This window comes from Scyliorhinus torazame, chromosome 20 (assembly GCF_047496885.1).
Source record: "Scyliorhinus torazame isolate Kashiwa2021f chromosome 20, sScyTor2.1, whole genome shotgun sequence".
Classification (NCBI taxonomy): domain Eukaryota; kingdom Metazoa; phylum Chordata; class Chondrichthyes; order Carcharhiniformes; family Scyliorhinidae; genus Scyliorhinus; species Scyliorhinus torazame.
Genome location: NC_092726.1, coordinates 120,700,698 through 120,711,558, shown reverse-complemented (window position 1 = coordinate 120,711,558; position 10,861 = coordinate 120,700,698).

Below are 10,861 nucleotides of genomic sequence, written 5' to 3'. Positions count from 1 at the left end.
AAGGCATTGTTGAATCTGCCTCCACCAATCTCACAGGCAGTGCGGACCAGATAATTGAACTGTATCCCAGAACATTGAAATCATTGTTCGAAAGATATAACTTAAAAATCTGATCTCGCAGTTATATTCATCTGCGAGTACTGTGGCAACTGGAGCTGATAGCAAATGAAAACATAGGGAGACTACACGGCCACTCACTCATGTCCCAACATTCAGTTTGATCACAGCTGAGATTCTGCCTCAAAGTTCACTGTCGCGAAGAAAAATGGAGGCAGACATTCAAACGAATTTGGACATACAGATGGAGTGCTCGAATCTGCAGCGACACAGAGCTGGAAGGTGGGACAGGTCATCGAGTCATAGACGTTTACAGCGTTGAAATAGGCCCTTCGGCCTAACTTGTCATGCCGCCCAGTTTTTACTACACAAAGCCTGTCCAATTGCCCACAATTGTTCATATTCCTCCATACCCATCTTCTCCATATAACTATTTAAATGCTTTTCAAAAGGCAGAATTGTACACGCCTCTACTACTGCCTCTGCCAGCTCGTTCCAGACACTCACCGCCCTGAATGAAACAATTGTTCATCTGGACCGTTTTGTATCTCTCTGCTCTCAATTTAAACCTATGCCCTCTAGTTTTGGATTCCACTACCTTTGGGATAATCTACCTGATCAATGTCCCCCATTATTTTACAGCGGTCGTCAAGATCACCCCGAGGCTCCAAGAACAATATTCCAGTCTAAACAACCGCTCCTTATAACTCAAACCATCAAATCCGGTAGCAGCATGGCAAACCTTTTCTGCCCTTTTTCTAGGTTAATAATATCCTTTCTATGTTAGGGTTACCAGAACTGTGCACAATATTCCAAGTGTGTCCTTCCCAACGTCCTGTAGAACTTCAGCAAGACATCCCAACACGTGTGCTCAATTATCTGACCATGTATCGGTATAGTAGTAATAATGGGAAGACACAGTAATTGGGGAACAAAGAGCCTCCTTCAGTATTGTGAATTTCCAATTATTCATCATGTTTGCACTGGTTCCAAAAAGCAACAAAGTCGCAGAATGTGCCTGACTGGAAAAAGATTCAGCAGAATATCTTCGTCAAGAGACCCACAGCAAATCAAATCTTCAGCCGATACCAATAGAAACAAAACAGAAACAGAATAAAGGAGGGTGGTAAAGAGAGAAAGGGGAAGAGACCGTTTAACGCCAGAGTAGATTGCACGCCACTCAGTTCCAGCTGACTGAAGAAAGCGCATTGTTTCTGTCTTCCAGGATTCATGCTGTTAGAAATACCTGAGGTCCAGTTTCCTCGGAGGTAGAAGTTATATGATTCATTCCACCGTTAGAATTAAAAAATAGCGGCAGCACGTGGGCGCAGTGGTTAGCACTGCTGCCGGAAGGCGCCGAGTTCTCAGATTCGATCCCAGCTCCGGGTCACCGTCCGTGTGGAGTTTGCGTATTCTTCCCATTTGTGCGTGGGTTATGCCCCACAACCCAATGATGTGCAGAGTAGGTAGATTAGTCACGCTAAATTGCGCCTTAATAGGAAAAAATGAATTGGGTACACGATACTTTTGTTTCAAGAATGGAGAACAGTTCATCCCGGGCCCCAGGAATTCTAAGCACCCATGCATTAAAAATATCACTTTCACTGGATGTGAGAGTTGCTGGTTAGGACAGAATTTATTGACCATCTCTAGTTGCCCATCAGAAGGTGGTGGTGAGCTGCTTTGTTGAAGCGTTGCAGGCCGTTGAGTTTTGGGTACACCCAACGTGCCTTTATGGAGGAAGCTCAATTAAGTTTTCCCGTTAATGTGAAGGAACGTTAATATGCTTCCGAGTGGGAGTGGTGCGTGATTTGGAGGGAAATTCCAGTTGGTGATTGTTCCAAGTAGGGGCTTGTCTAGTTCTTCAAAATGATAGTGGTCGTACGTCTGGAAGGTGCTGTCGAAGGAACAATTGCCTGAGGAAGTTTGTTGAGTTATTGCGGTGCATTTTGGGATGACTGTGGCGGAGGGATTGGATGCTTGTGGCAGGAGGAGCAATCAAACGCACTGCTTGGTCCTGGAAGCTTTCGAACTCACTGGGTGTTCTTGGAGAACTGGGGAACAGCGTTTCACGAGGAAAATAATGGATTAATCAATTTGCCTGCGTAGACACTCTTGTTCCGAAATTTAAAATTGAATAATCGATAATCTTTCATGCTCTTTTCCTGCATTTAGGTTGTGAGTAATTGACAGAGTGTGATAGGTCAGGTATTATACAGAGCTGGACTCGAACTTGGGTTTCCGCAGTGTGAGATCAGAAAGTAAACACGGGGCACAAGCCTCTTTTAAAAACAATTAATGCAAACTCTAAACAAAATACACCTACTTCTAATTATAAATGTGCTGCTGTTTTATTTATGCAACACATGTTTTGGAAATAATAAAAACGCCAGGCAGTTCCCACGGTAAGACAGGTTCGAACTTACAATTAAGTTGATGCTGTGAAGTAACCAGTGAGCTAAAGCTGACGCTGGCTTAAAGCATGGACACATTGTATATGAAGGATTACAGTGATCATAATCGCCGTGGTGGGTAGCATTGAGGGAAACTCCAGTGTGGTGGTGCACATCATCTCACAGCCAGACGTGACCAAACACTTAAAAGTGCGCGAAGTACCGACAGAGGACATTCATTCCGTTTCACCTCAGCGACTCTTTAGATTAGCAGATCAATCAATCCCACTCTACCGACCTTTCCCCAGAGACATGCAATTGATTGCTGTCGTTTCTCGCATTGAAATTTGAAAACTACTGTTGTATCTTCCTCCACCAACCTCAGAGGCTGTGCAGACGAGATAACTGAACTGTATCCCCGAACATTGAATTAATTGATGGAAAGATGTAACTTAAAAATCTTATCGCGCAGTTATAATCATCTGCGAGTACTGTGGCAATTGGAACTGATAGTAAATAACAACATAGTGAGACCTCCCGGCCACTCACTCCTGCCCCAACATCCAGTTTGATCGCAGCTGAGCTTCTGCCTCAATGTCATTTCCTGCCTGTTCCTCAGATCCTTTCAATCACTCAGGGACCATTGTCCATGAGAATGATAAATGCAGACACCCATAGGAAAATTTCAAAATCACTTGGACATAGAGATAGAGTGCTCGAATCTGCAACGTTACAGAGCTGGAAGATGGGATAGGGTCACAGAGTGCAAGAGGTTTACAGCATGGAAAAGGCCCTTCGGTCCAACTTATCCATGCTGCCCATTCTTCTGCATTCATCCCATAACACCTGATCCCTTTAATAAGACAACATAGTACCCGCTTCTGTCAACTCGGTCCAGACACTCAGCACACTGTTTGTGAAGACATTACTCTCTGGACCCTTTTGTGTGTCTCCTCTCTAACTTTAAACCTATACCCACTTGTTTTACACTCCCCTATCTTTGGGAAAATATTTTGACGATGTACATTACCTCTGCCCTATTAACCTTATAGACCTCGAGAATTTCACCCCTATGCCTCCTACACTCCAGGGGGAAATGTCCCAGCGTACCAAACGCACCTTATAACTCAAACTATCAATTTACGGTAGCATCCTTGTAAAACGTTTCAGCACTATTTCTAGTTGAATAATATCATCTCTATAATAGTGAGACCAGAACTGCACACAGTATTCCAAGTGTAGACTTACTTATGTCTTGTACAACTTCAACAAGGCGTCCAAACTCCTGTATTCAATGTTCTGACCATGTGTCTGTATAACAGTAATGATGGGTACAGACACAGTAATCATGGAGGAAATACCCTCCTTTCGTGTCATGTAGTGCCAATTATTCTTCATGTTTGGAATGGTTCCACAATGTAACAAAGTCGCAAAATATGTCTTACTGAACAGAAAATATGGAACAATATTCTGCTCAACTTCAAACTTCACCCGAAACCAAGAGATACAAAACAGAAACAGAACAAATGAGAGTGTTAAAGAGAGAAAGCGGGAGAGAGTGTTTAAATCCATGATAGATTGCACAACACTCCGTTCCATCTTACTGCCGCAACCACATTGTTTCTGTTTTCCTGGATTCATGCTGTTAGAAATACCTTAGAACATAGAACATAGAAAAATACAGCGCAGTACAGGCCCTTCGGCCCACGATGTTGCACCCACATGGGAAGTCAAAAAACAAAAGCCATCTAACCTACACTATGCCATCATCATCCATATGCTAATCCAATAAACGTTCATAGAATCATAGATTATCATAGAATTTACAGTGCAGAAGGAGGCCATTCTGCCCATCGAGTCTGCACCGGCTCTTGGAAAGAGCACCCTACCCAAGGTCAACAACCCCACCCTATCCCCATAAACCAGTAACCCCACCCAACACTAAGGGCAATTTTGGACACTAAGGGCACTTTTTCATGGCCAATCCACCTAACCTGCACATCTTTGGACTGTGGGAGGAAACTGGAGCACCCGGAGGAAACCCACGCACACACGGGGAGAATGTGCAGACTCCGCACAGACAGTGACCCAAGCCGGATTCGAACCTGGGGCCTTGGAGCTGTGAAGCAATTGTGCTATCCACATGGCTACCGTGCTGCCCCTAACGTAAACTTCACAGAATTGTGGTCACTGTCCCCAAAGTGCTCACCTACCTCCAAATCTAACACCTGGCCTAGTCCATTACCCAAAACCAAATCCAATGTGGCCTCGCCTCTTGTTGGCCTGTCAACATATTGTGTCAGGAAACCCTGCTGCACACACTGTACAAAAAACGACCCATCTAATGTACTCAAACTATATCTTTTCCAGTCAATATTTGAAAAGTTAAAGTCTCCCATAATAACTACCCTGTTACTTTCGCTTTATCCAGAATCATCTTCGCCATCCTTTCCTCTACATCCCTAGAACTATTAGGAGGCCTATAGAAAACTCCCAACAGGGTGACCTCTCCTTTCCTGTTTCTAACCTCAACCCATACTACCTCGGAAGAAGAGTCCCCATCTAGCATCCTCTCCGCCACCGTGATAAAATTCTTGACTAGCAGCACCCCACCTCCCCCTCTTTTGCCTCCTTCTCTGAGCTTCCTAAAATACCTAAACCCCGGAACCTGCAACACCCATTCCTGTCCCTGCTCTATCCATGTCTCCGAAATGGCCACAACATCGAAGTCCCAGGTACCAACCCATGTTGCCAGTTCCCCTACCTTATTTCGTATACTCCTGGCATTGAAGTAGACACACTTCAAACCACCTACCTGAACACTGGCACCCTCCTGCGATGTCAAATCTGTGCTCCTGACCTCTGTACTCTCAATATCCCTTACCCTAAAACTACAATCCAGGTTCCCCTGCCCCTGCTGCATTAGCTTAACCGCCCCCCCCCCCAAGAGCACTAACAAATCTCTCCCCCCCCCCCAGGATATTTGTGCCCCTCAGGTTCAGGTGTAAACCATCCTGTCTGTAGAGGTCCCACCTTTCCCAGAAAGAGCCCCAGTTATCCAGAAATCTGAATCCCTCCCGCCTGCACCATATCTGTAGCCACGTGTTTAATTGCCCTCTGTCCCTATTCCTCATCTCATTATGACGTGGCACGGGCAACATCCCAGAGATAACAACTCTGTTTGTTCTAGTTCTGAGCTTCCATCCTAGCTCCCTGAAAGCCTGCCTGACATCCTTGTCCCCTTTCCTACCTATGTCGTTAGTGCCAATGTGGACCACGACTTGGGGCTGCTCCCCCTCCCCCTTAAGGACCCGGAAAACACGATCCGAGACATCACGTACCCTTGCACCTGGGAGGCAACATACCAAACGTGAGTCTCTCTCGCTCCCACAAAATCTCCTATCTGGGCCCCTGACTATCGAGTCCCCAATTACTAACGCTCTGCTCCTCTCCCCCTTCCCTTCTGAGCAACAGGGACAGACGCCATGTCAGAGGCCCGTACCCCATGGCTTACCCCTGGTAAGCCCCCCCCCCACACCAGTATCCAAAGCGGTATACTTGTTACTCAGGGGAACGACCGCAGAGGATCCCTGCACTGACTGCTTCGTCCCAGTCCCTCTTACAGTTACCCATCTATCTCCAATCTTTGGTGTAACTAATTCCCTGAAGCTGCTATCGATGACCCCCTCTGCCTCCCGAATGATTCGAAGTTCATCCAACTCCAGCTCCAGTTCCCTAACTCGGTCTTAGAGGAGCTGGAGATGGCTGCACTTCCTGCAGGTAAAATCAGCAGGGACACTAACGGCGTCCCTCACCTCAAACATCCTGCAGGAAGAACATTGCACTCCCTTCCCTGCCATTCCTCTTACTTTCAGCCAAGTTCTTGTTAATAAATAAAAAAAAACAGGAGGATCTCCAACTCGGCATGCGTGAATCTTGGAGCCGTTCTCCTCGCTGCCATCTTGTTGGTTGTGATGGTGTGTGTGGGGAGTGCAGTGTGTATATGCGGCTGCAGCTTGTCAGCCTCCTGAGTGTCAATCGTGAAACCGGCGAATCCGGCACGTTTCTCATTAGAATCGATTGTGTTCCACATGGCTCTGTTTTACTGTAGGGCACTGTTTACATATACGCCACTTACCGCAATTGCACGGTTTTACTGCGGGACACTGTTTACATAGTCACTGTTTACAGCAGTATACGATTTACAGAAACACTGTTTACTGTAGGGCACTGTTTACATATACTCTGTTTACTGTAGTGTGTGGTGTACTTTCACTCTGTTTACTGTAGGGCACTGTTTACATAAACTCTGTTACAGCAGTGTGTGGTGAACTTTCACTCTGTTTACTGTAGGGCACTGTTTACATAGACTCTGTTTACAGCAGTGTGTGGTGTACTTTCACTCTGTTTACAGTAGGGCACTGTTTACACAGACACAGTGTACAGCAGTGTATGGTGTACTTTCACTCTGTTTACTGTAGGGCACTGCTTACATAGACTCTGTTTACAGCAGTGTACGGTTCACTTTCACTCTGTTTACTGTAGGGCACTGTTTACATAGACTCTGTTACAGCAGTGTATGGTGTACTTTCACTCTGTTTACAGTAGGGCACTGTTTACATAGACTCAGTGTACAGTAGTGTATGGTGTACTTTCACTCTGTTCACTGTGGGCACTGTTTACATAGACTCAGTGTACAGTAGTGTATGGTGACTTTCACTCTGTTTACTGTAGGGCACTGTTTACATAGACTCTGTTACAGCAGTGTATGGTGTACTTTCACTCTGTTTACAGTAGGGCACTGTTTACATAGACTCAGTGTACAGTAGTGTATGGTGTACTTTCACTCTGTTTACTGTAGGGTACTGTTTACATAGACTCTGTTTACAGCAGTGTACGGTTCACTTTCACTCTGTTTACTGTAGGGCACTGTTTACATAGACTCTGTTACAGCAGTGTATGGTGTACTTTCACTCTGTTTACTGTAGGGCACTGTTTACATAGACTCTGTTTACAGCAGTGTATGGTGTACTTTCACTCTGTTTACTGTAGGGCACTGTTTACATAGACTCTGTTACAGCAGTGTATGGTGTACCTTCACTCTGTTTACTGTGGGGCGCTGTTTACATAGACTCAGTTACAGCAGTGTATGGTGTACTTTCACTCTGTTTACTGTAGGGCAATGTTTACATATACTCTGGTTACAGCCGTGTACGGTGTATCTAAATGTATGGCATTGTTTACATAGACTCTGTTTACAACAGCAGAGGGTTAACATAAACTCTGCTTACTGTAGTGCACTCTTTACATCGACACTTATTACAGCAGGTTACGTTTTTCAAAAACGTTTTACTGTAGGGCACTGTTTACATAGACGCTGTTTACTGTGGGGCACAGTTTACATTTAGTTTACTGTAGTGCACTGTTTACATAGTCCCTGTACGGCACTGTTTACACTGACGCTTTTAACAGTCGTGTACAGTTTACCTAAATACTGCTTCCTGTAGGGCTCTCTTTACACAGACTCTGTTCATATTAGCGCACGGTTTACTTTCATTCTGTTTACTGTAGGGCATTGTTTACATAGTCTCTGATTACAGCCGTGTACGGTGTATCTAAATGTATGGCATTGTTTACATAGACTTTGTTAACAACATCAGAGGGTTTACATAAACACTACTTACTGCAGTGCACTCTTTACACAGACTCTTATTACAGCAGGTTACGTTTTTCAAAAAAGTTTTACTGTAGGGCACTGTTTACATAGACTCCAGTTACAGCATAACACGGTTTTCACAGACACTGTACTGCAGGACACTGTTTACACAGACTCTGTTTACAGCAGAGTACGGTTTACGTCGGCACTGTTTCCTGTGAGGCGCTGTTTACATAAACGCTGTTTGCCGTGGTGTCCGGTTTACATTAGGACTGTTTACTGTAGGGCAGTGTTTACATGGACTTTGTTTAGAGCAGTACACGATTTAATAATCTCTATTCAATTTAGGGCACTGTTGACATAGAGTTTTTTTTACAGCGGTGTACGGTTCACATAAATACTGGTTATTGTAAGGCACTGTTTACATTCACTCTGTTTACAGTAGTTTACATTTTTCATAAACACTGTTTACAGTAGGACACAATTTACATATACTCTCTTTAAAGCACTCTATGGTTTACATGAACAATATTTACTGTAAGGCATTGTTTACACAGACTGTTTACAGTAGTGTACAGTTTACATAAAAACTATAGACTGAAGGGGACGCTGAGCTCGTATTTGAGACAGTTCGATAAACATTCCATTATCAATGCGATATATTACCGTTCCTAATTTGCAGAGTGTCTGTCTGCCTAATAGGGTCAGGTGTCGCCAGTTGCGGTACATCCTTCCTGGGGGTTAAATGTTTCTTGGCCCCTTGCATGACAGCCTCTTCCCTCTATTTCCAACCAGTGTTCGAGGGACGCATTTCCTTCGTTCAAATGATTATCATTATTGGGAACGCAGCCCCATCTATGCCGGGTGGGATACCAAACTTCAAAGCAAAGATGCACCATAAGAGTATGTTAGAAGCAGCAAAACATCCCCTGGGAGGGGGCTATGAATAGCACACATTTAAGTCAATTTCGAATGATTGATTTTATAGGCATTAGCTATTCTTAGAGATGTATATTTTTTCTTTGTCAATTCAGAAAAGATCAACTGTCTGCTGAAATGGTTCATGTTTCCTGCAGAATCTAAGTGTCAGAGACGTGGAATGATGCCATTTACGTTTTTTTTACATAATCTAAAACTTATTCATATTCAATTACTTTTATTCGTAAAGGCATATTCTTTCTTTTAAACGGATTTTAATTTCCTATGTTTCCGTTCATTCGAGTAATCTCAACAAAAATCACTCAATTTATAATCTCCGACTCATAAAGACAGACGATAAAAAATACAACCCACTTCATGCGTTGACAAAAATGAATTGGTTAAACAAAACACACAGATTCTCACAGCTCACAAATATCACAGTTAACTGTTAGCCTTATCTCACGGCTACAGACAAATCTCGCTTTTAACTAAATCTTCGATTTACTTTTACTCCCCTGTTTTTTGTTTCGAAAGTGGGTCAGCTTCATTACATTCCTATGCGGGACATATAGGTTCACCAACCTCATTCCGTTGCTTTACGATTGTTTATTTTCATTTTCTTACTCATTTTGACTCCCTTATCTGTCCTCTTTACGGAGTTCACCTTCTTTCTCGCTCCGGATATCTTTACCGAGGCTTTGGGAGGACCTGTGAGGGAGCGGTGAGTTTAGTGCTAATCGTTCGTTCTGGAAAATACTTTAGAACATATATATAACAATAACAACAACCGCGGAAATCGGAAATCATTCACAAATACTACAGGGAGCGCACACCGCTATTTATCCTTTCACGAACCTCGAAGTCTTTTTTATTTATTTTAGTCTCTAAGGCACCTTTTTCTTCCCATGCAGCTATCATTAATTTCTACACTAAGCTAGCTCTTCGAGCATGAGTCACTGGCCAGTAATTAAGGCTGCCGAGCCGCAGACCCCCCTTTCAGCTGGGGTCGCGCTATAGCTCTCTCCCTTTCAGCTGAGACAGTCCTGTTTAGAGATTCGTTTCGGGTTTCACGTCCCGTTAAATTAGGGAAACTGCACCGACTGCGCCAATTTGTCATGAAAATCAGAATAAGGACAAATTCCTCGAGGTTCGATTTAAGGAAATTTATTTACACAAATATACTTGTGGAGAGAGAGTGTTTCAGCTGCAAAGCCAAGACACTGCACTCTGAGTTATGCAGTCAAATACCATTATATTTATAGGTTGAAAGAAACAACTTTGAAGAGATAAAGCTTGGGAACATACGCAAGAGGAAATATGAATGTTTTGCCCTTGGTTTAAAAACAATTCGAGTCCGCATTTTGTTGTCCTTCGGAAGAACAACTTATTATCATAATAAGGCCAGTACCACATACTAAGCAGTATTTCGTTTACATTACTTGACCTCCTTATTTTCGCTCAAAAGCAGTGTTAAAATATAGTTAATATTCCCAGCATGCTTCTAAATTGGTAACTCATTAACTTCCCTTCCACACTTACCGACACACAAAGAGTTAAATTTCTCCCAGCTACTGCTAATTGGAGCACTTTCCTTCCCAGCCAATCAGATCACTGCTTTGCTGTGATGTCACTCTTCAAGGTAAGTTTTTTAAGTTTTGAAAGAGGAAAACTTACCTTCCCGACAGACCCCTGGCCACTGCTCCCGCCGAAAATCTGAAGGCCGCTTCTCCGGCAGCTGTGTCCCCGCCGCTCTCCTCGCGCTCATTTATCCTCTCACCCCGTCCCTATCCTCGCGTCGTTTTATCCTCTCTGCACGCTCCCCTCCTCGCGCCCT